General features: G+C 40.1%; 3 non-coding genes across 3 annotated transcripts; 2 read left to right on the top strand and 1 right to left on the bottom strand.

Annotated features, from left to right (window-relative positions):
* The first annotated feature begins 5886 nt into the window (after window positions 1–5886).
* Window positions 5887–5958, top strand: TRNAH-GUG (transfer RNA histidin (anticodon GUG)). Its single transcript has one exon. It is a non-coding gene; the product is annotated as a tRNA-His (tRNA).
* Window positions 5959–16002: 10044 nt separating this feature from the next.
* On the bottom strand, window positions 16003–16075 carry TRNAV-AAC (transfer RNA valine (anticodon AAC)). Its single transcript has one exon. It is a non-coding gene; the product is annotated as a tRNA-Val (tRNA).
* Window positions 16076–23666: 7591 nt separating this feature from the next.
* Window positions 23667–23748, top strand: TRNAS-GCU (transfer RNA serine (anticodon GCU)). Its single transcript has one exon. It is a non-coding gene; the product is annotated as a tRNA-Ser (tRNA).
* The last annotated feature ends 3418 nt before the right edge of the window (window positions 23749–27166 follow it).

Raw genomic sequence — 27166 nt, forward strand, 5'->3', positions numbered from 1 at the left:
TAGAGGCATGTTCTACCATCCACACATAAACTGTTCCCCACCCACAAAACTGAACATGTCTCTTCTCCAGGCTGAACATCCCCAGTTTGTTCAATAGATCTTTTCCTGGTCTGGTCTTCATCTCCACTGCATTCCCCATACCCTTTACTTGAATTGCAGCTTCTAAACATCCTCCTAGTCAATCCTCTGGATCAAAGCCATAATTAACCATTTGTCAAGCCAGATTAATGCCTAAGGAGAGCTGCAGAAAAAGAAGTAGGGCTGGAGGAGGACTGACTGGAGGTAGAGGCCCCCATGGGCATAAACTCAAATAAGTTATGGAGACCAAAAAGATAGGGGTAGAATAGCTTTCTATTTTAGCTTATCTTTATTCTCACTGGAAAGTTACTAAGATGATTTTTTTTCATTGATCCTGAAAAGTGAAAGTTCTTAAAGTGTAATTACCCAAAGCTAAATTCTTCTTCTAGTAGAGTAAAATGTAAACTCCAGGTTTGTCTTTTTATTCCCAGTCTTTCTTCATACACTAAATTAATACTTTCAGAATTGACTTGGTCACCCTGAAAGAATAGAGGATACTTAACACTTCCTTTGTTCCAGACACACTGCCTCTCCCAATATTGCCTAAGAGCTCATTAGTCCCCTCTTCCTCCTTCCCTCCCCACCAGTTCATAGACACTGAGCTAAAGTTAGCAGTTGAACAATGTAATAAATGATTCACTCAGACTTCAATGGCAACCTATAGAAAACCAGAAGGGTTCAAAAGATAGAAATATAAATGACTGCTTCCCTGCCATTCCTGAACTTAAGGAAAAAATTGCTGCAACCACAATACACACTACTAAATATTATACTATCAGGGACCACTAATTAATCCCTTACTTTAGTTTTTTCTCCAGCTCTTATCTTCCTAAGGACTGAAAAATCATGCAGAATTTATTTCAATTCAACATTCTGTCAATCAACAGATGTGCTAAAACACTGTCAGTGGCTTTGCCAACAGTCACACACACACACAAACACACACATTACGGAACTTGGCTGTGACACTTCCAATTTATACACCATATCAAAGAAGATATGGACACACAAGTAAGCTACATAGAGACAGTGGACAGCATTACATGAGGACAAAGAAAAGAAGACACTTTCTCCTACTGCTGACAAATATGGTGGACTCCCTGAGAAGTGGGAAATACCTTCAACTGAAACACTATCACATTTAACTTTCTCTTTTTCTCTCCCTGCTTCAAATGTTTCTGGTATCCATGGGTTGATAACAGATCAATCAAGAACTAACACTTTTAGAAATGTGAAGGTGGAAAGAAAGGATTTACTGCAATGCAACAAGGGAGACAAGTACCATCATAAATTTAGAGCTGGAAGGAACATGGAGTACCATCATAAATTTAGAGCTGGAGGCCATTGGGACCACCCACCTCTTTGGAGAATTTTGATGATATAAAATTTTTTAAAAATAAAATAAAAAAAAAGGTTTTGCACAAATAAATCTAATGTAGTCAAAATCAGAAGGAAAACAAGTAAATGGGAATAAATCTTCATAGCAAGCTTCTCTGATAAATATTTCATGACTAAGATATGTAAGGGATGAATTCAAATTTATAAAACCAAAAACCATTTCCCATAGATCAAAGGATAAAAATAGGCAATGATCAAAGAAAAAAATTAAGCTATGGTTTTTACCATATAAGAAAATGCCTTACACAGTAGTAATTAGAGAATTGCAAATTAAAACTTTGAAGTTTTACTTGACATCCATCAAATTGACAAAGATGACTAAAGATTGACAAACAATGGAGGGGATGTGGGGAAACAGGAACCCTACTTACCTGTTGTTGGAACTATGAATTGATCTCACCATTCTGGAAAGCAATTTGGAACTATGCCCACAAAATTACTGAATTATTTAAAAGATGTAGATCTAACACCACTAAGTCTAGAACCCCAAAGAAAGGAAAAGTCTGTATGTGCAATAATATTTTATAGCAGCTGTTTTCAAGGTAGCCAACTAAGTCCTACTGCCTAAATAAATTGTGCCATGGGAGTGTAACAGAAAATTACTATGCCATAAGAAAAGAGGAAATGGACTATTTTGTTTCAGGGGGAACTAGGAGGAGGGTTGTAAACTAACACAGATTGAAACAGAACAAGAACAATTCAGACAATGATAAGATTTAGAGGAAAACAACTGTGAGAGGCTTTAAAATTCTGATCCATTCAATGATAAATCACACAGACCAAAACACGAAGATGAAACACACCACTCCATCTCCTATCAGAAAATTTAAAATGCAGTAAGAAATATATATACATATATGCATATTACGTATGTATGTACTTTTTTAGAAATAGTGAATGTGGACATTTGTTTTGCCAGACCATGTATCTACTACTGAGGGCTTTATTTTTAGGTGTTTGGTTACTTGTTTTTATTTGCTCGATGAAGAAAGGGATAGTGATTCCGACACATTAATAAAAAAAAAAATCTAAGAGATAACTCTTCTGAAGGGGAAGGGATGATATGCAAGGAGATATTTGGGTAATATAAAATCAGAGTATGTAAATAAAATGTATTTAAAATTTAGGCGAAAAAATAAAGATCACGCTCCTTGAAGCTGTATCCTCTCTCTTACTGCTCACCTTACATGTCCATCTGTGTGTACATGCGTGCTCGAGTGTTACAGCACGTGAAGGCTCCCTGTTGAATACACAGTGTCCTACTGAGTGAGAAGCTTCGATGCAAGATGAAATAGCAGATAAATGAAAGGAAAGAGAAAGAAAATTCCCTCTTCCTTAAGCTGTCCTAGGGTAGAGAGCCAAGAGTCGCCCTCCACAGAACTTCTCCTCCCTTGATGGTTCGAACACTTAATTTTGTAGAGGCCGCTAGGGGCAGAGTAAGACTTCACCCTTCAAGGACCAGGGAAATCGCAAAGAAACTTTCAAATCCTTGCTCTTTGCATTTCATTTTAACATGCTAATACTTGGTCTCTCTCTCTCCCTAACTCTCCCATTCGATGATTTTAACAATTGTTCGGAAAAGGAATCTGACCATTAGTTTGAGGCTTCCTCCTGCCCCACCCAAACCTCCATTTCTCCCCCCCCACACTCCATCCCTCACACCACCACCCCTCACCCCTCCATACAGACAAGAAAAAATCGAATTAAGCAATCCAATATTAGGAAAAGGAAGAAAAAACCCCTATCCATAAAGATGGCAAATCGTTTCCAATATTTGACTTTCGCCTTCGTAGAGATTCACTAAGAGAAGCTCACCACTTCAGGCCAGGTGTTTGTGTCTGGAAGGATGGAGTTGGGAAGTAGGATCCAAAGTGACATGTAAAATTGGCTAGTAGTGAGCGGTCAGCGCTGGCGTACCCCAGCCACTAGACGTCCTCCTGCTGCTACCCCGAAGTCTGACCCGCAGAGCAGAAATCAAACAAAAGCTTCTCTGGGAACAATAGTGGAAGAAGGTCGGGAAGCTGGGGAAGGGGAAGGGAACAGGAACTTAACTTTCAAGTACTGGAACTTTTTCGAGCTTTCTACTCGGAAGTAAAATTGACAAGTTTGTTTACATAGCGTAGTGGTTGCCTTATTTTCCTCATATGCTACCCAGACGGAAACAAGCTGGATGAATAGTTCTTTCTAACAGGGTGAGCTACGGTTAAATAAATTGTGAATGTGGTGTATTCCGCGTAGCAGGGGAGAGCAAACCAGCTAACTATTGTTCTGTACCACGAAGATCAACATTTTTAAATTACTCGTTTTCTTCTGAGTTAATAGTCTGAGTAGTTCAGGACATAAACATATTAGCAGAATACAATGTGGAAAGCCATGGAGACAAAAAAGAAATGTAAAGTTCTCTAAGATCATTTCAGAAGGTATAGAATACTTTTAGCTGGAGTAAATCTCCAGGGAGGAGGAGGCTCCTAAGAGGAGCCTGAAAGGTAGACGCAAGAAGGTAGCTCCGGAAGAGCGGTATTATGTCAGAATCCCCTACTCTAGATTGTTAAGCTGTCCACTGACTGTGCGATCCCTTTTTTTCTGGAATGCAATCTTTCCTCAACTATACTTTCAGAGGACCAATCTAATTAATTACGAAAAGACATCTACTCCAATGGTCTTAGACAGTGTTTAGCCTAGACAGTGTTGGCACAAACTAAACTCTTTTTTAAAAGTTGAAGAGATATGGGATCCAAGGGCAATCCTGTTTTAGAACATTTAATCAGGCAATTCCCAGTCCCAGTTTCCCAGGACGGCACTTTTCCAGTGATCTGGAGGTCAAGTACTACCCACATAATTCTGTCTGTTCCTTGACTGCAGGACTGTTAGGTCATTCCAAGTTGAGTCCCCTGAATTGATGATCAGTATGTAGTTATTGATTATTGCATTTGTGAATCTTGTTGAGAATCTACACTTTGCTTCCTTAATCAGGAGAGAATAGTCCTTCCCTGAGGAGGCCATCTTCCTGAAAAGGTGAGAATAAGTGGGTAGAGCTATTCTCCTTTGGCTTGATCAAGAGATTGTTGTGACTGTTGTCGCTGTTATCGTTGTGTACTTCTTGTTGTTAGGGTGCGTAGAGGCCCTGGTTTCAAATCCCAGAATAACCCTCCTCCCCTCCATTTTGCCTCACATGGAAGAAGGAAAACTGCATTCTGATCAGATGAAAAGATCTAAAATCTCTCAACCTTTCCACCCCACCTATTCCATTGGATAGACCCCTTCCTTTGTTACCCATCCACTACTTCATCATCCACAGTACTATCCCACCTTCGATGTGAGTGTGTGTGTATGTGGGGGGGTGGGGGTGGGGACTGGTTTTATCTTCCCCTAATTGTTCTATTTGAATCCTTACAACACAAGCCCCTAGATGCCTTAAAGAAATTTACTTTCTGGTATTAAAAATCCTTGGTTTGTAAAGGTGCTTCTTTATGTGTGCCCTAGGAGGCTGTCTACCTGGTCTACCCTTCCTACCATCTCTGCTCCACCCTTTGTTGACCCCCTACTGAAGAAACTGGGTTCATTAGAGAGAGGCTAGTTCTTTGGACAATCGTCTTTTCAAGCACTCCTACAAACCAACTTGTACCTGCTTCATCATGCTAGAATGGAAAGAGATGTGCTGGGGAAATCTCTTATCACACACTCTCTCATGTCTCCTTAAAATTTGAACATAGCCTTTTGATTTTTTCACAAAATAAACACCCACATGCAGTGGAGAATAAGATTTTCTAGCATTGGAAATACTTGAGTTTATAAAAAATAGAATTAAAACTTCTCCATTGGTGCATTATCATCTACATGCACTGAGATAATTATATTCTTAATAGCTTAATAATTAGCGGCAAACATTCCTGTCATTTGGTACTCTCTTAGGATACAAGTACCTGAGAGGCGAAATCCCCAAATGTTTCTTGTACTAGTCAACTATTCCTTATTTTCCTCCAGTCGAGGCAAGGGTCCAAAGTCGGTGGACTCCGCCAACGTAAGGATACAAGAAAAGACGGACTTTCCTGAATGGAGTGGGACTGGGAGAAAGAAAAAGGAAATTCTAACTGTGTCTGTGATCCAGCAGTGTTCAGGTGGCTTTCGGCGATCCTGTCAGTGGCTGGAGAGAGAGAAAGATGTCTTCTTTTGTGTGTTCCAGAGCGATGATGTCGCTGTGCGCCGGCAATTGTTTATGTATTACTGGTCTGTGGCCAAGTGCCTATTTTCAGACCTTTACGATGTCAGGTAGTCTGTGGGTATCCTAGCAACTAAGAGTATTCCAGCACATCCATTATTTGAAGGAAATGTAAATTGAAACAAAGGAATTGATTCCAAGCTTCCTGAAGTTCCATTCAGCAGGCAACTTACCAGCTGACGTTGTGGCGTGCCGTGATCGTATAGTGGTTAGTACTCTGCGTTGTGGCCGCAGCAACCTCGGTTCGAATCCGAGTCACGGCAGTATAAGCTGATGAGTTTTCTTTCTTTCATCGATCTGGCTTTCCATGGGTTACAAAATCTCATCACTCTCCTAGGCATTTTGAGGGACTGTCTATTGATTCTTTAATAAAAATAGTATTGTTATTATTATTACATTTGAAAAGTGTTTTGAGTTCAGCAGAGCTTTGCGAATATGTGTTATCTCCCTTAAAAAGGAGGTTACAAGGTGGTTAGGTTTTCTAAAAATAAATTTTATTATCTCTTATTTTTAAATACATAGTCTAATTTTCCTTGCATTCCTTCTCCTGACAGAGAAATATTCCATATAGCAAATATTTTAAAGAAAAAGGAAAAAAACAACAAAACCTGTAGTTTTTTTTAAAATATCTGATCGTATAGGCAATGTTCCAGAGCCCTAAACTCCATCGCACCTATGCAAAGTAGTGAGGAGAAGTGGAATCGCATATCTCTTCTCTGGGGCCAAGTTTGTTCTTGCAGCATTCCTTTTCAGTTGTTTTGTGGTTATTGTGCTTCTATTTTCATTGTTATAGTAGATTAAATTTTAAAGGAGTTGGCTCCTGGTCTGTGGAGGTAAGATCACTCTAGAGTTCCCTGGTTCAAATCCAAGTATATGTGATTGTATATATATGATTCCTTCTCATATCCATCTGAATGCCAGAGTCCTAACAAAGCACTTTGTTCCCCAAGAGAATATAGACAAGTCTCCTATCACTACCTGCCCTATAGCTCCCTTATTAACCCACTCATATCCACTTAATTCGTTGAACATTTACTGTAAAATAAATTATTTTACTTTTCACAAAATAAACACTAACTTACCATAATGAACAAGATATTATAGCACTGTATAAGGCCTCCATTTATATATAAAAAGGAGCATTGAAAGATCTCCCAGTGGACACATGTACTGAGTTGGGAACCAATAAGATCTGAATTCAAAGCCTGCTTGCTTCATATATTTACTAGCCGTTTGACTCTGAGTGAGTCATTTAATCTCTCAGTCTCCATTAACTCGTCTGCAACATAGGGGGTGGGTGTACAAGTCTTCTTGTGACCCATCCTCTTTAAATCTCATTTGGCAATCCCTGAAGCACCTTACTTCACTCACATGTCTTTAGATGCTTTTATGAAATCTTCATGTTACTCATACAAATCCATTACATTCCTGTACCTCAATTTCTTTAGTCTTTCCCTCAAATCCAGGGGCATTTTCTTTTTTCCCAGTTCTTTGCTCTTACAAAACATGCTGGTATGACTGTTTTGATAAATATTAGAACGTTCTGTCTTTGACATAAGTGGGATACATGCTTAGTGATGGATTCTCAGGTTTAAAGAGTTTGAACATTTTAACAACTCTTTTTAAAAACATTCTTTTGTATTGCTAGGGTTGTTGTTTTTCATTTATCTAACTAAATTATGAGTTAATAGTGTGAATTACACTTATGTACATTTCATTTCTCCATATTCACTTTCCCCCTGGTCCCTACATTCCCCTGTAACAAAGAAAGATACTTACTAGAATGCCATTGGAGAAGCTCCCTATCTAACTAGCATGTGCAGCATAATGCCCTGCCCCTGCTCCACCCAACTTGGGTCCCTAGGGAAAGGAATCGAGTTTCCCCAATCTTGAATTAACACTGGTCATCCTGCATTTTCGTCTTGAGAACTATTTTTTCTTCATAATGACTCTATGAGGTATGTAGTGCACGTATCACTACACCCATCTTACTGAAGAGAACTAAAAATCCCATTAGCAGTTAACTGACTTGTCCATAAGGACATGGAAAAAAAAATTGATTTGCTGTGAACCCAAGTTTACTGACTCTAAGTCTTGCACTTTTCTGCTCTGCCCCTCTGACTCAAGAAGTAACATTTCCTGGAGGCAAGAGAAGCAGAGGGGAGAGACAGAAGGCAAATGTTGAAAGAGAAAGAGGAAAAAAATGGACTGAAAATGAAATGTAGCAATCAAATTCGAAGTAAAAAAGCATCTGCAGTCTGTAGTCTGCACTACTCCAGCATGACAGATGGGTGATGTGTTCCTGTAGGGTAACAAGTAAAAGTCAAATTCTTCCCAATTTGCTCATCTGGGTGGGCTATGGCATTCTATCTCCATCCAGTGTTTGATGCAGCATCCCCACAATCTGATGACCATATAACAAAGAATCAAGTGAAAAGTCTTACTGTGAACAACAGTGGGTAAAGGTAGGGACAGATGCGGATTTCAAATGGACACATCTTGACTTTCTAGGCTAGAGAATTTTGCCCTGAGGATGGCAGGAAAAGAGTAGAAGCTGAAGTCCTCTTGTGCAGGGCTGGACCTCAGTTCTTTTGAGGGCTTGGATAACTAGGCCAGGATTGAGGGAGGAGGGGTACTTGAGGTGGGCACCAGTAAAAGACAGTGGCAGTTGCAAAAGCAGCAAAGATCTGAGTGAGGAGACTGGCCTGCAAATGTGGGCCTCTAACATGGGGAGAGAAATAGCAGCAGTTTGAGGTTTGGGAGAGATTTTTGCCAGGTGATCAGGAGGAAGTATTTTTTTTTTACCACCAAATTAATATCAAAAGGCTGTGGTGTAAAGGTGTTTGTTGTCTGTGGCTAGGATGCCAGGGAAGGTGGTTTGGGCCCCTTGAGGAAAGTAAAATTCATATGTGATCAAGTAGGTATGACTGAACTGAGACAGTTTACCAGAACCCAGGTCCAGTGACAAGAATTGATTGAAGGGTCTCAAAGAAAATACATTTGTCTTGAAGCAAGTGAATTTTGTCAAGATTTTCATCTTATTTTGGCTTACCTTCTGTAGTGTAGTGGTTATCATGTTCACCTAACACATAAAAGGCCCTGGTTAGAAACCCAGCTGGACCAACTTAATCTTAATCTTTGGTAAAGGACCTTGAAAGAATTTGCTGGGGATTCCTGGAACTAGGCCCCAAAGCAGTCTACAAATGTGATGTTTTATGTATATGTATTTTTATATACACACAAACATATAATCTAAGAAGGGTCTTCTATGCACAAAGCACTATTGTGCTGTGCCATAGACATCAACATTTTTAAATTACTCATTCTTTACTCTTGTAGAGCATTCTTAAATTTTTTTGCTGAGTAGTTGAGGACATGAACCTCAAAGTAGAAGACAACATGGCAAACCATTCTAAGATAAGGGAGATGTTCAAAGCTCTCTGGTATAACTAAAAGTAATAGAGAACACTTTTTGCTAGGGAGATCAAGGAAACTTTCAGGGAGTAAAAGGCTAAAGTTACAGAAGGAGGCTGAAAAGGAGTTCCAGTGGTAATACATGAGACTTCTCTAAACCAGATTCACTGTCTGGCAACAACCCTGCCTGATCTCTTTTCCTGGAAAGCAATTTCTTCTCTTCTGCACTTTCTATGAACCAACCCAGACTCACCATTGGAGATGTGGCCTCTATTGTAGATGATAGATGAATTCTTTAGCCTAAAAAGTCTCCAAAAAAGTTGGACAGTAATGGCATCATTTAAAGGCAAGAGACTTTTAGAAGATGAACTCATGTAATTCCTATTCCCAGTTTCCAAGAGAACTGTGGACTGAGGTTTCAATTAGGAGACATTATAAGAGGAGCTTTTCCCATAGTATGGATGATGACCAAATGCTGAAATTCCTTGAATTTTGGTAAGTGACTCTAGGACAACTGGGTGCTGTTAGTATCAGGATCCCCTGAACTGAGAAAAATCAGTGGTTGATGATAGTTGCAATTGTTAAGTCATGCTGAGAGTTTACACTTCAGTGCCTTAATCAGAGGAATTCCTTCAACAGACTAGCCTTGTGGGAATCTGAATAAAGGGTTCAAAGGGTCCTTACAGGCACTAACTCAGGGATCTTGGAATATATCTTCTGCTGAGGATTTGAAAGCCTGGACTACTCTAAACTGAATATGCTCACTTGAGATTGTAGATTTTTTACTTTAATGAATTCCATTTAATTCTTTACAACACAAGTCCTTACTTGCCTTAAAGAAATGAACTTTTTTGACTCCTACTCAGGGCAGAGATTCCAACTGGAGCTGTCTTCCTGGCTGAGAAGGCTCTAGGAAGGACATCAAAGGCAGGTTACAGTGTTTACCTCCACATTCCCAACCAAGGAAAGATGTTTGAGAACTCCAAAAGATAAACTGAAGAAAGAAATGAAAAGGTTGTGGAAGTGGGAGAGAAGGAAGGAGAATTACAGAAAGAGAAGAAATCAAGAACCCAGCCTGGAAATAAAGAAGCCTCAACCTCAGGCTCCATGTTGGCCAGAGGTGCCACCATGTCAGTTTCAAGTGACCCAAAGAACAGTGGAAGTGAAGAGAGTGCTGATGAAGAATTCACGCTGCTTCCTTTGCCACCCCAGTTGGTCCCAAGACATTTTGAAGACTTGGAAGATGCTCTTGTGTCCCCTGACCAATCACCTACCTACAGACTGGCAGACAATGTACACTCAGACTCAAGAGCCTGCCAGTGACCAGCAGAGATGCTGGAAGGGCTTGAGGGGGCTTTCTTCAGGTTCTCTCCCTCTCTCTCCTCCTTTTGTCTTTTCCCAGTTACTAGCTGGACACAAGGGAAGTCTTTACACTAGGGAAGCCAGTCTTGCTGCTCCTGTCTACCCCCTCCCCTCTTCAGGTACCTTTTAAGACTACAAAAAATTGAAGTTTAGAACCACCTCAAAAACAATAAGAGAGAATGTGGCAAAATTATACAAAAAAACACATCTCCAAATGAGAGATCAGAGAAGACTCCCTAATCTCACCACTTGGCAAGGATGAAAAATTTCGGTTTTCTGTGGGGTGTTTTATGTGTTGATCATTTGTGCTGACTTTTCTCTTCCCCCTTTAACTCTAAGAATAAAAATCATTTGTAATCAGAGCTGGCTTTCTGGGGGAGCATGGAGGAGGAATGTGGGCAAATATTCTGGTGATGGAGAGAAACAAATCATTACAACAAAATTTATTTTGAAAAACACACGCAAAAAAAGAAATGAACTTTTTGACATTAAAAGTACATTTATAAAAGTACTAATGATTTGTATCCCAGGAGGCTAAGTGACCTCTCCTTAGCTGCTTAGCCCAGCTGTTTCCACAGGTGGGGTTTATTGGAGGAAGATAGGTTCCTTGGGCAATCTCTGAGCTGAGACATGTGGAGGGTAGGGTGCAGGGGGATGCCCTTCAAGTATTTCCACATCAGCTTTATCATCCTAGGAAGTCAAGATGTGACATAAAAGAGCAATATACCAACATCTGAGGCCTGAGAGCTCCAAATGTTTATAATACCAGCCACTATTCAAGATAGGAGTCCAACATCCTTGGATGGGACCAATTCAGGGACACCTGAGTGTCTAGTGTGACTAGTGCCTAGAAAGTGATGCAGGAAGTGAAGGGAACCCAATTCAACAGAGTTCATACTTCCCTCTCACTGAATCCAAAATTGTATGACTCAGAGGCAAGAGAGTCTTTTCTTTCTTTTTCCTTTCCTTTCTTCCTTTTTTCCTCTCTTTCCCTCCATTTCTATCTCCCCGCCCCCCCCCCCCATATCTTGCCACTAAACCCAGATAGCTCCAGAGGAGAGAATGAGGCTGGTGACTTTGCAAAGCCCTTCCTCACTTAAATTCAATTCAAGATGCAAGTCATGACATCAGCTTCCTGAAGCCACGATCCTCTCCAAGAACAAAGTATGAACAACAATCCCAACCCCCAATCCACTGTCTGTTACACAATGTCACAATGCAGGATAAATTGGGAGATGATACCTCACAATAACCTTTAGGTGTCAGTACACATCTTATGTCCCTAAGTGTTTATTTTAAGCTCTTAGTAAATAGACTGCCTGTTGGTCATTTGTGTCTCTTCCAGCACTTAATAACAGTGCTTTGCAATGACTTATACATCTTCATAAATACCTGCTGTTTTAATGGATTAATGAATTACACTAGAGAAGTTTGGAGCTAAGCCAATGAAGTTCCAGTAAGTAACACCCCAAAGCAAATTCCCAAACTCTTAACCAAGTGTTGAGCGCCAGTCTTGGCCACTTCTCTCCTCCCTTCCCCCACAATCTTTGTTCAAATCCAAATGACAGTCCTCAATCCAAAATGCCTCTCCTTCACCCTTTCCCTTTTCTTGTTCCTTGTTTTCTACAGGTAGCTGATAAACTCTGAAGAAAAGATAAGCAACGAACAAGAGCAGAGTCAGTAAGGAACCAGGCTGGAGTCCAGTAGACAGTCCCTTTAAAATCTGTCCACCTACCCTCCCCAGCCCAGGTTGCTCTGCTTTGCTTAGTGATTGTCTCTGTCTTCATGCTATGGGTTATATTGCTTTTAAAGTGTGGCAATCAACTATGATTTCAGTTCCTGTCAATAAGTAAGGGATTTGGAACAGAAAGAGGGTAAGAGAAACATAAAGAGTGACTAGAGATTTCCCAGTTCAGATTGGGTGGGGGCAAAAGGTCTACTGTATCCCAGAGTTTCTGCTAATTAATAACATTGAGATCATTCCCCCTGTCTTCTTGAAATAATTTGGCAATTGTTGGTGGAAGTGTGAAGTGATCCAACCATTTTGGAGAGTTATCTGCAAGTATGCCCAAAGAATTATTAAGCTGCCTATACTCTTAGGACTGTTTCCCAAGGTGATTACAGAAAAAGCAAAAGAACTTATATGTTCTAAAATGTTTATAACAGCTCTCTGTGTGATGACGAAGAACAGGAAATTGAAGGGAGACCCACCAATTGGGGAATTGCTGAATAAGTTGAGGTATATAAATGTGATGGAATACTACTGTGCAGAAATTATGAGCAAGTTGATTTTAGAAAAACATGGAAAGACTTGCACGAAATAAAAGTGAAATAAGCACAACCAAGAATGCTGTGTGTGGTCTTTATGGTGGGAAAAAAGTGAAAATTGAAGGGATGTCCATCAATTGGAGAATGACCAAAAAATTGTGGTATATCATTGTGATGTACTGTGCTTGATGTACTGTAATGAGCAGAATTATTGTAGAAAAACATGGAAAGACTTGCATAAAGTAATCAAGGGTAAACTGTACAGAACCAAGAGAATGTGGTATACAGTAACAGCAATATTGTTCAAAGAATAACTGTGAATGGCTAAGTTATCCTATGTATTATATATATTCAAATATCAACTACAAAAGACTTATGAAGAAAGCAGTTATTCGCCTCCAGAGAAAGAACTGATAAATAGAAGTATGTATAGTTTGATTTTACATAGATATCTTTATAGTAATAGATATATGAATCAAATGGTGCAGAGTGGGGAGGGAGAGAAGGAGACAGTTCAGAATTTAAAATGTAGCAAGAAATAAGTCTAAATTTATTTATATAAATAATGTATATAATTTCTATATTACATCATTTATAATTTATATAAATTTATTTAAAAATAAAAAATCAGACAGTGCAATGAGCTAGTAGTAGACAGCTGTGAAGTGTGCATGTGTTCAGAGAATCCCACACCTGGCTCATTGAGTAGCCCACATACCTGAGAGGCCAAAATGCATGTCTACCTCCACACAGACATCTCTCAATTCCCACAAATTGAAGACATTCCAGAGGTTTTCCAGTCTAACGATATAAGAACTTAGTCTGTTCTCACCCGGTCTTGATGAAGACCTCCTAGCTAGTTCTTTCCTGTCCTCTCTTATTTTCTAAATGTTCACCGTGTCCATTTAATAAACCATTAGAGATAACTCCAAGAGATAGAGGACAAGGTGCAAAGGGAAGAGAATTGTGCTGACCTAACACCAGGCAGTCCCTAAAGTAATGGTCATAGGTACGAAAATCTAGACTGTAAAACCAAGAGAACTTCTAATCCTAAACTGCTTTATCTTTTTTTTTTTTATTTGGAGGAGGGAAGGCCAAGGTACTTCAGCTGTAACGCTTCAAGGATTCAGTTTCCTTTAACAGTAGAACACAAGAACCATCTGCTCAACAGAAACCTTCATACAGATCAAAATCCCACCGCTTCCTCTCTGCCATGCATCATTCTTGCTTCATCTTCTGACTTAAAGACCCTATGTGCCGGGTAGTCTGTTTCTTTTACTATTTCTTGGGGACGAGTCCAGCCTGATGACTATCAGACCCACCGTCAACCATTCCAACATTAGATTGCCTTGAACACAGCCAAGCAGCCGACCTGTGGCTATATGTCAGCTGTCTAGTCACTTGTGGAATCGGAATGATTCCTCAAGGCCCGAGGACCTCGGGTCAGGTAGCCACAGAGAAGCCCCATACTCCAGCCTTTCTCCGGATTCATATTTTCATTAGGCTCCTGCACTGAAATTCAACTCTGACGTCGCGCAGTTGCCCCTTCCCTTTTAGCTTCTCTCCTGTTGTCTCCCTTCGACCTTCCAATTCTGGAGCCTCTGAGCCGCCGAGGAAGGGGAGAAGAACCAAAAATATTCTTTCATGGATTGTTCTTTGCTGTTTTGTGACCAATGGCAAGTTTATCTGTGAGGAAGTTCAAGGATTCGGGTCCCAGCTTCCTCAAGGAAAGCGTCCCTGAACTTACGGGGATCAGTTTCCAACACCTGGAAAGCACCTGTGAGGCCACCTAGCTCGACTCCCTTATTTTTCAGATGAGGAAACTGAAGCTCGGGAAAGAAAGCTTGTGGTAACAATGGCAGAAATAAACGTCAGAAGTAGGATTTAAGAGGTAGGCTTCCAACAGTCTCTTTCCACTATATCCCACCGCCTGCCAGTAAGAAACCTTTGATTTAAAGTCCATGTGAAAAGTAACTCCAAGTACAAGAAAAGAACTTAAAAGTAACGCAAAGGACTGGCTCGGAACGGCTGGAGGAGGGGGTGACTGGGTCCTGGCTACTTCAGCCGCCTTCCACTAGCTCTTAGCGGAAGCAGCTGCGTTGAAGGACAAACAACTGTGTGCTCCCCCTGGGTTCCAATACACACGAAGATGGCATCTCAGGCTCTAACAGTCCAGCTCACCCTTTATCAGTTAGGGAAGTGAGGAGATCTAAAGGAGGATAAGAACAGAAAGCAGTGTAGAGCCAGCAAGAGAATCTGGTGTAGTGAAAGACAGCTGGGTTTGAGTAAGAGGACAGGATGTCTGGTGCTTACAGTCTAAAAGGAAACAACATACAAATAACTATGTATAAAAAAAAAAGATAGGTACAGGATAATTTAGAGATAGTCAACAGACGCAAGGCACTAGCATTGGGAAAGGTTTCTAGTAGAATGTGGCCCCATTAGAGCAAAGCAATAGCATTTACTAAAATGGGATAATAAGGATAGTACCTATTCCCCAAGAAACCTGGAGCAGAATATTTCACAAATACACACAGTACCACTTTTTCTTATTCCTAAACCATGTTTGCCAACCTATTCTTTTTATTATTCTCCCCTATGTTCATCCTTGCATTGACATCACTATTAAATTATACATTGACCTACTTTGAAAGACCAAAATTATTCATAGAATTTCTCTACCTCCTCTGCAACAACAAAAAAATAAATAAGGAAATAAGCATTGCTAGAGCACTTAGGGCTAAGCACTTTACAAATTTTATCACACTTAATCCTCACACCAGTATGAGGTACATTTTACCAGAAAACTGAGGCAACTTTAATATCTTCTGCCCCGCCCCCCCCCTCCTCTGACACTTGCTGCAGAGCAGAAGAGAGTACACAGAATGGAGGTCTATTTTGTATTTTTGTTTCAAAATTGGCCATGGTAAAAAGACTCCAACCCCAAGAGACCAATCTACTGGTGATGAACTACCAAGGAATTAGCTGAATTTGTACCAGGAAAACACACACACACACACACACACACACACACACACACACACACACACCTACACTGACTTGACTGTACTCAGAGCCAGCTTCCCAGAAGCTTCCAAATGTAGGTAGCTATTTTCCAGAACTGCCACAAAGAGGTATTCCAGTATGACTTTGCAGAGGATGGTTTGGCACAAACTTCAGTTAGCTGATTACACTGGTGCCTAGGGAATAGAAAGCAAAGGGGTCTTTCTGAAGTGAATGGTCTCATATAAAATTGAGATACATGTTTCCGCCCGGTTTCGAACCGGGGACCTTTCGCGTGTTAAGCGAACGTGATAACCACTACACTACGGAAACCCACCCTGCCTAACAGCTTCCCAAGCAAAGCCCTTGAATAAATTGAAACGATTCATATTTAAAAACGTTGTTCCTAATCCTGTAGGTTACCTACATCTGAGAAAAAGTAAGCTAATTCAAGTGTGTGCAAGAAAATTACGAATTCCTACCTATTGAGAATTCTTTAGAAAATACCAACTATGCTCAGAAAAGTGATTTCAGTATATACATAGAGAAGGAAAGAGATTTCCTATTAGAGCAGAACCACATTTCCAGCTTTAAACAAATCAAGATTTGGGATTTTAGGAGCATGGTTTATATTACTTCTAAGCAATCGATCTAACAAGTGACTACTGGGCATCTGAGAGGGTTTTTAATTTACACTATTTAATGCGAACTTTCTCCCCAGATCTCACTTTTTCAAGTGCTAAAAACCTTCAAACTGGCAGAAAACCCATTCGCTTTCCATTGTATTCTACAGCGAGGGTGTCTGTTTTTCTATATTCTGCAGAGAGGATACCAGAGAGTTGAAAGACCACAGTTACTGTCATTGGCCTAAGGGCTTTTCCCGTGCATAAAGCAGTCTACCAGCTGATTACCGCAGAGTTGATCAGCTCTTTCGCTACCGAAAGAAGTAACTCTAAAACTTGATAAAGTGTCCGGGGGGGAACCATTTGACAAGCCAAAAACATTTTTAAAGCATTTTTTATTCTTTCTTCATCTTTACTCCCCATGGCATTCATGCCGTCCAAAGTTAATAACAACCCTAAAACCACAAAATCTTCACTGTCTTTTCTACTCATCAGGATTTTTTTTTTTTTTTTGCTTCGGGAAAAGTGAAGCATGCACCATTTTCAGCTTAGGCATCATCTCAACATCTCCATGAGCCAGCATTTCTTTCTTTCCAATAGTTCAGCAGCAGCTGTGTGCAGATTATAAAAGACTGATAAGAATTTATAATCTCGTATATAAAGGTTACTTTAGTTTGACTTTACACCAAATTTAGCAGCCGTGTTAACTGTATTCATCTTCCTTATTGTCATATGTATTTCTGCAGGGGCAACACTATAAGATTTAATTAGAGTTCATTAATGGCATGTTTGTGTGCAAACTAAGCAACATTGAGGTTGTACAAGGTTCTGGCGTCTTCAGGAAAGCGGTCTCTGATAGGTTTTGGTTTTGCTTTAAAAAAAAGTATCAGGGATAAATGTAATACATGTCAATCTTCTTTTTTTCTTTTATTTGAATTTGCTGAAATATTAAAATTGTCTAATAATTTTTTCTGAATCTAATGACTTATCCTGGAATCACTGTGCTAACATTTGCATCCATGGCACAAAAACAATTCTCAATTTGCATTTCAAAAATGTAAATAAAACAATGTGATTTTTCTGGCTGTTCTATTATTTTGAAAAAAGTTAATTTCATAAAATATGCTATTTATATTAATGTACTATGGATTTATAATGATTATTTTCAGTGATTAAATAAATATATTAAAATTTTTATCCGTTTCAGTTGCTACCGTGTTTCCCCGATAATAAGACCTATCCCGAAAATAAGCCCTCCCCTTACTGTGTAAGATTCCTCTAAAATAAGCCCTCCCCCGAAAATAAGCCCTATTGAGATTGCTACTGTAGTGAAGGTGATCCCCTGCGCTACATGCTCCATTTCGGTACCCTCTGTATGCACCGTCCCCCCCCCCCCCAAATGCTAGCCACACTCCGAGCTGCATCCAATCAGAGTTGCAGCAGTGAGCTCCTCATCCTGTTCTTCCCCAGTGATTTGCTTGCTGGCGCCATTGAGAGCAGTGCCTCGGAGGAGAGCTGAGGCAGGACAACATAAGCCCTCCCCTGAAAATAAGCCCTCTGGTATTTTTCTTTCCAAAAAAATAATAAGACAGTGTCTTATTATCAGGGAAACATGGTAACACAAATCACATAAACAAAAGCTCTTTGAGGTCTTCAATTTTTAAGAATATAAAGGGCTCCTTTAGTCCAAAAAGAAATTTTAAGAACTGCTGATATAAACCTTTTTTTCTGTTGGACTAAAGCCCAGTTTTCCTGGCAGTTTTTTTTTCTCAACTTACAAGTACTTTTCCCAATAATGAGGGTTCGGAGGGGAGAGGGAAAGATGTCTGGGATTTTATCTAACATTATACTACTCTGATATTTGTTTCTGTAAATTTTGTACCTAATCTGTTCCACTGATTGGCCTCTTTTCTAAACCAGTACTGAATCATTTTTAGGATTGTTGTTTTATTCAAGCTGTGGTACAGATAGACTCCATTTCTTCTCACATTTTTCATTATTACCCTTTAGATTCTTGAATTTTTGTTCCTCCATATGAATTTCATTATTATTTTTTACTAACCTTATAAAATGTTCCCTTGGTTGTTTGATTGGTACAGCACTGAATAAGGAAATCAGCTTAAATAATATTACAAATTTTATTATTTTATTTCAACTGTCCCATAAACAATTGCCTTCCCAATTATGTAGTTTTATCTTTATTTTGAAAAGCATTTTATACTTGAATTCATAGAGTTCCTGGATGTACCTTCCTAGATATATTCTGAATTATTTTATAGCTTCTATAATTCTTTTGGGAGGAATTTCTCTCTCTGACTCTTCCCATTGAGTTTTGTTAATAAGAAACAAAAATGCTGACACTTGGTGTGAATTTATGTCATAACCTTCAACTTTATTTAATGTTTTGGTTGACTTTTGGGGTTTCCCAAATAAATTACCAAATATCTACAAAAATCATGAATTTCATTTCTTCTTCCATTGTACTAATTCCCTTTATCTCTCTTATGTTGTTACTATAGTATATTTTTCCACACAATATTAAATAGTAACATTTTTATTTTAATCACAGAAGTGTTTTCTTTTTAATAAATCCAATAAAATGGATCACAGTAAAGGTTGAAAACCTACTGGGCCCTTAGGGTTTGGTCTGATTTGGAGGAGAATAAAGCAAAATGAAAAAGATTGCACATGAAACTACAAATTTCTTATTTTGCATTTTATTATATCTTTTTTATTATCTCTTATATTGCTAATTTATTATATATTGTGTACTATATGGTACATAGAGTATATATGTACCATATAGCACATATTAATATTATGTACTAATTGCTATTCTTTTAAAATACAATCAAACCGAGACTCAAATGCACTTGAATAGTTGAAACAAACAGCAAAGTACAACTTTGCTTGCCATTACAGATGCATACATCCATGTACATAGGAATAGACTTTGGCCAGCTTTCCCTTGGTCCTATAGCTTATGTTTGTTCCATCCTATGAGACTAAAGTGAAATGACATGTTGAGCTTAGTCACATGTCAGTAGGCAGGTAGGTAGTGCAATGGATAGGGTATAGGACTTGGAAATCAGGAATATATGAGACATAATATTGCCTCAGACACTGGTACTGTGGTGCTGAGTTAGTCACTTAACCTCATTGTCTCCCATTCCTTACCTGTAAAAAGGGAATAATAATAGCACCTACCTCAAAGGGTTGTTATGAGCACCAAATGAATACATAACAAAACTTATCAATGCTAACAATTTATCTTCACTTCTACCTAGGCCTTTGTGCTCTGAACTAGTCTCTCATATTTTCACATTGGCAATATCCATAAATGCTGGACCCCTGCCTCAAGTGGTGACTAGCATTTGAAATACCTGGGGTTCTCAGGTCTCAGGAGCTTCCATAATAACCTTTCCCAGCCCATCTCTCCCCCTCCTAGGATGATGAAACTGCCAATGTGTAGGGGTTTGTGGGAGTGCTTGAAAGACATCCTTCAACAATCCCAAATGAATTGGTTCAGAGATTTCCTAATGAACCAATTTCCTTTCATAAATCCATTCCATTCTACAAGCATCAATCCCAAGCAATGGAAACATCAGGACTGAGCAGAAATGCTGTCAGCTAGGCTCCTCCAAGAACCCCAAACAAGTATTACCTTTCTTTATAAATGCAAGTATATTTATTTGTAATGGATCTTTTTGTGGTGGCTAAGAGTTGGACATTGTAGGGGATGCCCATCAATTGGGGAATGGCTGAACAAGCTATAATGAATGATTGTGATGGAATATTTTTGTGCTATAAGAAATTATGAGCACAATGATTTCAGAAAAACCTGGAAAGACTTATGTGAACTGATGCAAATCGAAGTGAGCAGAACCAGGAGAACTTTGTACATAGTAACAACAATATTGTGATGCTGTGATCAACTATAATTGACTTAGCTCTTCCCAGGAATACAATGTTTCAAGACAATTCAAAAGATCTCATTATGGAAAATATTATCCATATTGAGAGAAAGAACTGATGGAATATGAATGCAGATCAAAGCATAGTATTTTCACTTTACTTTTTTTCATAGTTCCCTTTTGTTCGTTTGATTTTATACAACATGACTAACATGGAAATGTTTTACATGATTGAACATATGTAACCAGTATCAAATTGTTTACTGTCTTAGGGAGGAGGAAGGGAGGATATTTGGAACTCAAAATTTTATTTAAAAATGAATGTTAAAAATTGCCTTTATAAGTATTGGGGGGAAATACTATTTAAAAGGAAAAAGAAAAAAAAAGAAAAACTTAGCTAAGTCAAGTTAAATTGCTTTCCCCCCAAGTTCTTCCCATTAACTTTCTTGTCCCTACATGAGTTCTGGGGACCTTTCACACCGGATCCTACCTACTTCCCCATCAGTCCTTTCCTCATCAGGTCAAAATCACTGTGTCTAGCCGACAAACAATAGGGATAGGGAAGTGGGAAGCCTTTACACCTGGGTCGCTGAGACCCAGGTTCCTCTTCTAACTCTTTTTCTCAGTCATTGGCTCAACTCTTTGTAACCAGCCACCGGGTGCACAGCCACCTGCTCCTAACCAACCTGCCTAAACTCGGGTTTGCATAAGCAGGAGTTTACTTGTCACTGTCGTGGCTCCAGACCTTTGGAGCTCGAGCCACCATCGTCTCTATCTGTCGTTCTCGAAAATCTCCTAATCATTTGTCTCTTGCTTCTGCTCTTTCAGTTGACCCAGGCCTTTTCACTGCAGCCCTCAGAAGAGCTCGGAGTCAGCCAACCATAAGACTCCCTGGAAACTGGGCGCTGGCATACAATCGTCCCTCAAACTAAAGGACCTGAGTGTGTCCAGCTGGGTTGCTAATCCGTTCCGCACCTTTGGTCACTCCCTCCCGGAAAGTTTTCACTGGGTTTCTTGCTGTGCAGGTCATACAGTGTGGCAGCAGCCGCAGTAGCAGCCCTAAGTGACTGGGTTACTCGGAGTTAAAACAAAGCACTGACCTTTACTAGTCCCTATTCCCCCTCTCAGTTTAGCAATCCTTTCTCGGTCCCCACCTCAGCTCCACTCTCCCAGTCCCAACAACATGTCTTGAGGTTGTGAGGTAGTTATTTTCGCTGTAGGTGAAACCTCTAATTTTAGAGACTATTGAATCCAGACGTATTGAGATTTCCTTTCTCTTCCTAATACTGGACTGACGAATTGGATTTATTCTTGTCTTGAAAAGGGGTGGAGAGAACTGAGTCCCTGATCCATTGTTAATCCCACCTTTCAACAGCTGATGAAATCATACAAGGCGAGTTATAAAAGAGGGAGGAAGTATTGATGTGTTAGAAAACTAGAACTTTGCTGGAAACATTTATTAGGGCAGCGGACCGTAGGGTAGAAGGAAATCTGTCTACGCCATTGATAATCTTCACAAAACTGAGACTGTAATCCCTGCAGGGGACGAGGCATTGCTGAAGCAGGAATTAACTTTGTAGAATGTGTTCTTTGCCTAAGGACTGCAGAGTGAGGGAATTTCTCTTCGCTCCTTCTTTCTTCTGCATTTGCGCTTCGCATCCTACAGCAAGGCTACTCAAGAACAGGAGAATCTCCATCCAGCAGGGAGTAGAGACATCAATCGCCCTACTTACCCCTCCCCATTCTCCCTCCTCCGGCCTCCCTCCCCTCCCCCTCCCCGAATGCACACAGAGTAATTGAACTGGAAACAGTTTTAATGACCTTCATTTGCATCAGATGAGAAGAGAGCTGTCTATGAGGGGGCCTTGATAATTTACGAAATTATGAAATGGAGCAGGCATGCAGGGTTCTTTGGGTACTCTCAAGGAAAGACCACTAGTGGCATCGAGACACGGGGCGTCACTTTGATTAAACACAGAGGATAGCACGAAAAGGCAGAGACAAGCCTTAAGAAGCGGCACAGATACAGACCTCGGCATGGGGATGGGAAATTGCAAGTTGAAGAAAGGAAGGCTGAGTGGGGGGGGGAGAAAGGGAACGGCAGAGAATATCACTCACTTAACCATGATTCGAGTTCTGAGCACTAAGCAGCGTGGACCCGATGGAGATGGAAGAGGACTGTAGGGTAGGAGTTTGAAGTCTCATTTTTATAGAGTTTAGGGAAAAAATAGACTGTTTTATCTGTGCCTTCACCTTGGGGATGGTTCATTAGCATATCTAAATCATCTCAAAATTATAGGTGAGACTTCAAAGTCGTCCTCTCAAAGTTATCAGCACCTTGTCGAGGTTCTGTTGGTCTGGAGCTGAGCAGGTCTGAATTTTGTCTGGAATTTACATATCTTAGGACCAACTCTGACAAAAAACGTCTACATAGTTTCTCCTCATTCGGCACATATTACTAGGATGTTAATGTTAGTTAATATATGGTATAATTTGTAAAACATAGTCCTTTGATCTTTGGGATGGTTTGCAAGTGACTTCCAGATTACTCTTTGCAATTTTATTTCCTGCTAAAACTTACTATACTAACTGTGAGAAGGGAATAGTCAGGGAAACCAGAACAAGATAGAATTTTGATACAGATAGATTCAAGCGAGCATTAACTCTAGCACTTGAAAGTACAGTGGTGGAGGCAAAAAAGAACCAAGGATTGAAGTCTGCCTAGCAGAGGTGCTTCGCAGGAAGTGGGTGGTTGGGAGATAGGAAAGTGAAGACTTCAGAAGAAAAAGGACATACGGTCCTGAAGTATTGAGAACTGAATTCTCAGGAATATGAATTCCCTCTTTGGCTGTCTCGCTACCAGATTATTCTGTTTGCTCCCATTCTTCCCACTGACTCCGAGTGTTTGTGGGAGAGAATGTTACCAGTTATGGGGTTGGGGAAGTATACTGTGTATCGTGTTCTACTATGCCATCTTAGTAAATGACTTTGATTTGAGCTAGTTATAGAAGCTTCCCCTAGAGGAGTTCCTGAGCTATGTAGCTTGATGAGTTCGAATAGACAGAATACCCTGAACTGCCTGGAGTAGTAGTTGGCCCGCTGTGTGTGAATCGGAAGAGTAGCTCCTAGAAAGTGTAGTATTCTTGGGGGAAAAGGAAAATAATTGTTTACAGTTTAGAGGTAGGGAGAAAGCAACGAATGTGTAACAGGTAGAGAGCCAAAGTCACTTTATTTCTTGTGCCTCGGAGGGCTGCGAGTTTTTAGATGACACATCCGGCCTCCATCCCCAACGAAAAAATCCAATTTTGCAAAGACTTTACAATAACTACAGAAAGAACCTTTTGGAAAAAACAAATTTTCCAAAAAAGAGAGTCAACTACACAAATCGACGAGGTGGCCGAGTGGTTAAGGCGATGGACTGCTAATCCATTGTGCTCTGCACGCGTGGGTTCGAATCCCATCCTCGTCGTGTTCGCTTTTCTTGGCGTTTGGGTTTTTAATACTTCCTACATCCTCAGCCTCGAGAGTTCGCGTACTTAATTTCTCTTGCCAAGCTTCTATTGTCTCACCACCTTAAAGAAAGTAACAGCATCTTTCTACAAGAGAACTTCATAGAAACTTTTTTAGACCCAGACTCCTCCATTCTTCTTCGACTTGGAAATTATAAGCTCCTATTCACTCCACCAGAATGACCGCATGAAGGGCCCAAGAGAAAAAATAGCTGCCTCAAGACCGCTTGCTTGATCTTTGGTTTGTTCTTAGCACGTAGCCCAGACCTCTGCGTTTCCTAGATTCCCCCTCAATAATATTTCAACGAATGGATGAAGGAATTTCCGAGAATTCGGTCAGAAGGTATTCCAAAGTTGGATGTAGCATGAAGGGAAGAGGGATTGCAAGAAGGGGTGGGAGATGGAGGACTTTTTCCTAGCTAAACCCATGGAGAGGAAGGCATGTCAGTTCTTGGGAAACTGGAAGGCTTGGCTGTCGAGGCCAGTCACTCGAGTATTTTGTTTTACGGAAAGATACGGAGGTGATTTAGCTCAAGAAAATTTTTCACCATAGCAAATCTGGATTAGAGCAGGTGGTAAGTGATAGGGGGCTGCGATTTGCTTGTGTGGAAAAATACCCGCCCACACAAAATCGCTAGGCTTTGAAAAGTTGCGGTAAACACACATTGTTTCTAGTAATCGTGGTTGAGTGATTAAGGCGATGCTCGGACGTTGGGGTTTCCCAATGGGGTTCGAATCCTACCCAACTATGTTTCTGGAGGTTGAAATAGGGCATTTGGCTTGTTTCTTTACTTTAAGTGGTATTTCTAACTTTTATGGATCATTAGTGTCCTACTGTTTTACTTTTTTAATCAAGAATAAGAAACAATTAAGTGCTGTAGCGAGCACAATGCTGGACTTAAGAGTTAGCAAGACCTGATTTCAAATTTGACCTTAGACATTTAGGAACTCTGAGACCCCAGGCAATTCACAATCTCTGTGTGTCTCAGTTTCCTCATCTGGAAAATGGAGATATAATAGAGCCTAATTCCCAGGGTTAAAGTGAAGATAAAATGAGAAGGTGTTGAAAAGCCTTTATCAAACTTTAAGGCGCTGTATTATATAAATGCTAGTTAATTCAAGGACATAGATGAAATTCTCATCAAATGTGCAAAAACAGTTCGCTAAGAGCTATCATAGCTAACAGCAGATTGCAGCGTCAAGCTGCAGAAGGAACTTGACAGGCTGGAATAGTAAAATGAGTCTAATAAGAAGAAATTCAATAGCTATAAAGCTAGTCACACCTGAGAAGAAAAAAATGAGAAACAGTGGTGTTTCATGGCCGCTAAAAAAAAAAAGTTAATATCATATCTATTTACTTATTTTGGGGACATGGTTAGTGTGTAAATTTGCTTGGCATGACTGTATATGGGGAAAGGATTTTGTATTTCTTGCCTCCTCGATGGGGAGGAGAGGGAGTTGGTGGAGGGAGAAGGTTTGGAACTGAAAATAAAACAAAATTCCAAAAAATAAAAGCTAGTGGGTTCCTGGCATAGTTTCCGGAAATAGGGATGATTGTTCCACGGTACTCTTACTCTCCTCGGATGTCGCCTGGAGGGCTGTGTTCACTTCTCTACACCATGTCTTAATAAGGACCTTCATAAATTGTAGTGTGTCCAGAGGAAGGCTACCAAGAAGATGAAGAGCCTTGAGTCTATATCAGACAAAGATAGCTTGAAGAAACTGGACCGGAAGGAACTGGAAAAGAAAAGCCTGGAGGAGGGGCTGTGGCTGTAGGGGACGGAAGAGAGGAGGGGAAGATAGTTCTCTTCAAGGGTCTGAAGAGCTGTCCTGTCAAGGAGACATTAGACTTGTTCTGCCTAGTCCTAGAAGTCAAAACTAAGAGAGATGAGTGAGAATTTCAAAGAGGTCCATTCACACTTGCTGTCCTGAATAATTGGGGCTGTTCAAACATGGACTGGGTTGCCTCAATAAGTAGTGGAGTTCCTTCTCCTTGGAGTTCCTTCTCCTTCTTCAGGCAGAGACCAGAGAATCACTTATCTGTTTTCTTAGAAGAATGTGAGGGTGGTTCTTTTCGTCCATAGGTTGGACTGCTAAGTTGTCTCCCAACAATCAAATTCTATGATTCTATACTAAATGAAGTTTGAGGACCTTTTTACCTATAGGTCTGTCATTCTACAATGTGGTGGACCCAAGAATAAGAGAGAGAGAGAGAGAGAGAGAGAGAGAGAGAGGAGAGGAGAGGAGAGGAGAGGAGAGGAGAGGAGAGGAATTATAGATACTAAGTGTTTTATAGTACATATGGTGCTGGAGCTAGTTGAAGGTAAGTAGAGACTGTAGAAAACAAGGAATTACAGTCCTTAGACATGTTTCCTTAATTCTGGGGCACCTAAAAGTCAGGATGACAACCTGGAATTTGGTGGATGAGGCAAACATTAAAAAGAGCCTGAAATAGGACAAAATGGATGCAGGGGCAGTAGAATCAGGTTGGAACAAATGTTAAATTGGTGCTGACTGGGAATATAGATTCTGGAAGTTGAAATGGCGTACTGCTCAAACGATAAATGAATAAGCAAATAAATGGGGGGGGGAACCCACTTTTTAAAACCCACGGGGGAGCATATCATTGGTGAGGTATGCCATGCAGTTAGTGAAAAATTGGAATGGTGGATCTAGGAGAGGGAAATAAAAAATGAATACTCACCAATCTGAATGGCACTCTCCCTCCTTGTGAGAAAGGCTACAGGTCATGGAATGAGTTTAGGGGTTGGCTATATTTTACTTGCATCTGGTTGACTTGGTAAATCATATCCTCTGAATTAAATTAATTCGTGTGTGTACCTCTCCCTTTCTCACCTACCTTCTATTTTATATGGGTGGATGGAAGAAAAGAGGAAGAAACAAACTAACCAAGGAAAGAAAGAAGGAAAGACTCTCTCTTTGCCTACAGCAGGTGATCTAAAGAGGGGGAAGCACCTCCTCTAAGGAACTGAGACACGTCACTTTTGTCTTCTTCACTTCTCTGCAAGCCTGGTATCTTCTGAGTTCCTGTGCTGATCAGATTCAAGGAAGGTGAAGCCCTGTCTTGAGTGGTGGCTGGCATCGGAAATATCTGGGACTTTCAAGCCTCAGAAGTTGCCAAAATTGCTTTTCTTGGTAAATATTTCCCCTTAGAAGGACGATGAATGAAATGTGCCTGTGTGTGCAAGTGCTTGAAAGGTGTCCCTCTCCGACCTCCAGTAACTTGATTCCCACTTTGCAAAATGATGATAAAATTGGAAAGAACTTTAAAAATATCAATTTCATCGCCACAATAAATTGCCCATAATCTTAGGTCTAAGCGTCCCAGACCTCATTTGAGCTAAGCTTTTTCAGATT

This window comes from Petaurus breviceps, unplaced genomic scaffold (genome assembly GCF_028583685.1).
Source record: "Petaurus breviceps papuanus isolate PSGF00001 unplaced genomic scaffold, PetGlider_PUasm1.0 180, whole genome shotgun sequence".
NCBI classification, from domain to species: Eukaryota; Metazoa; Chordata; class Mammalia; order Diprotodontia; family Petauridae; genus Petaurus; species Petaurus breviceps.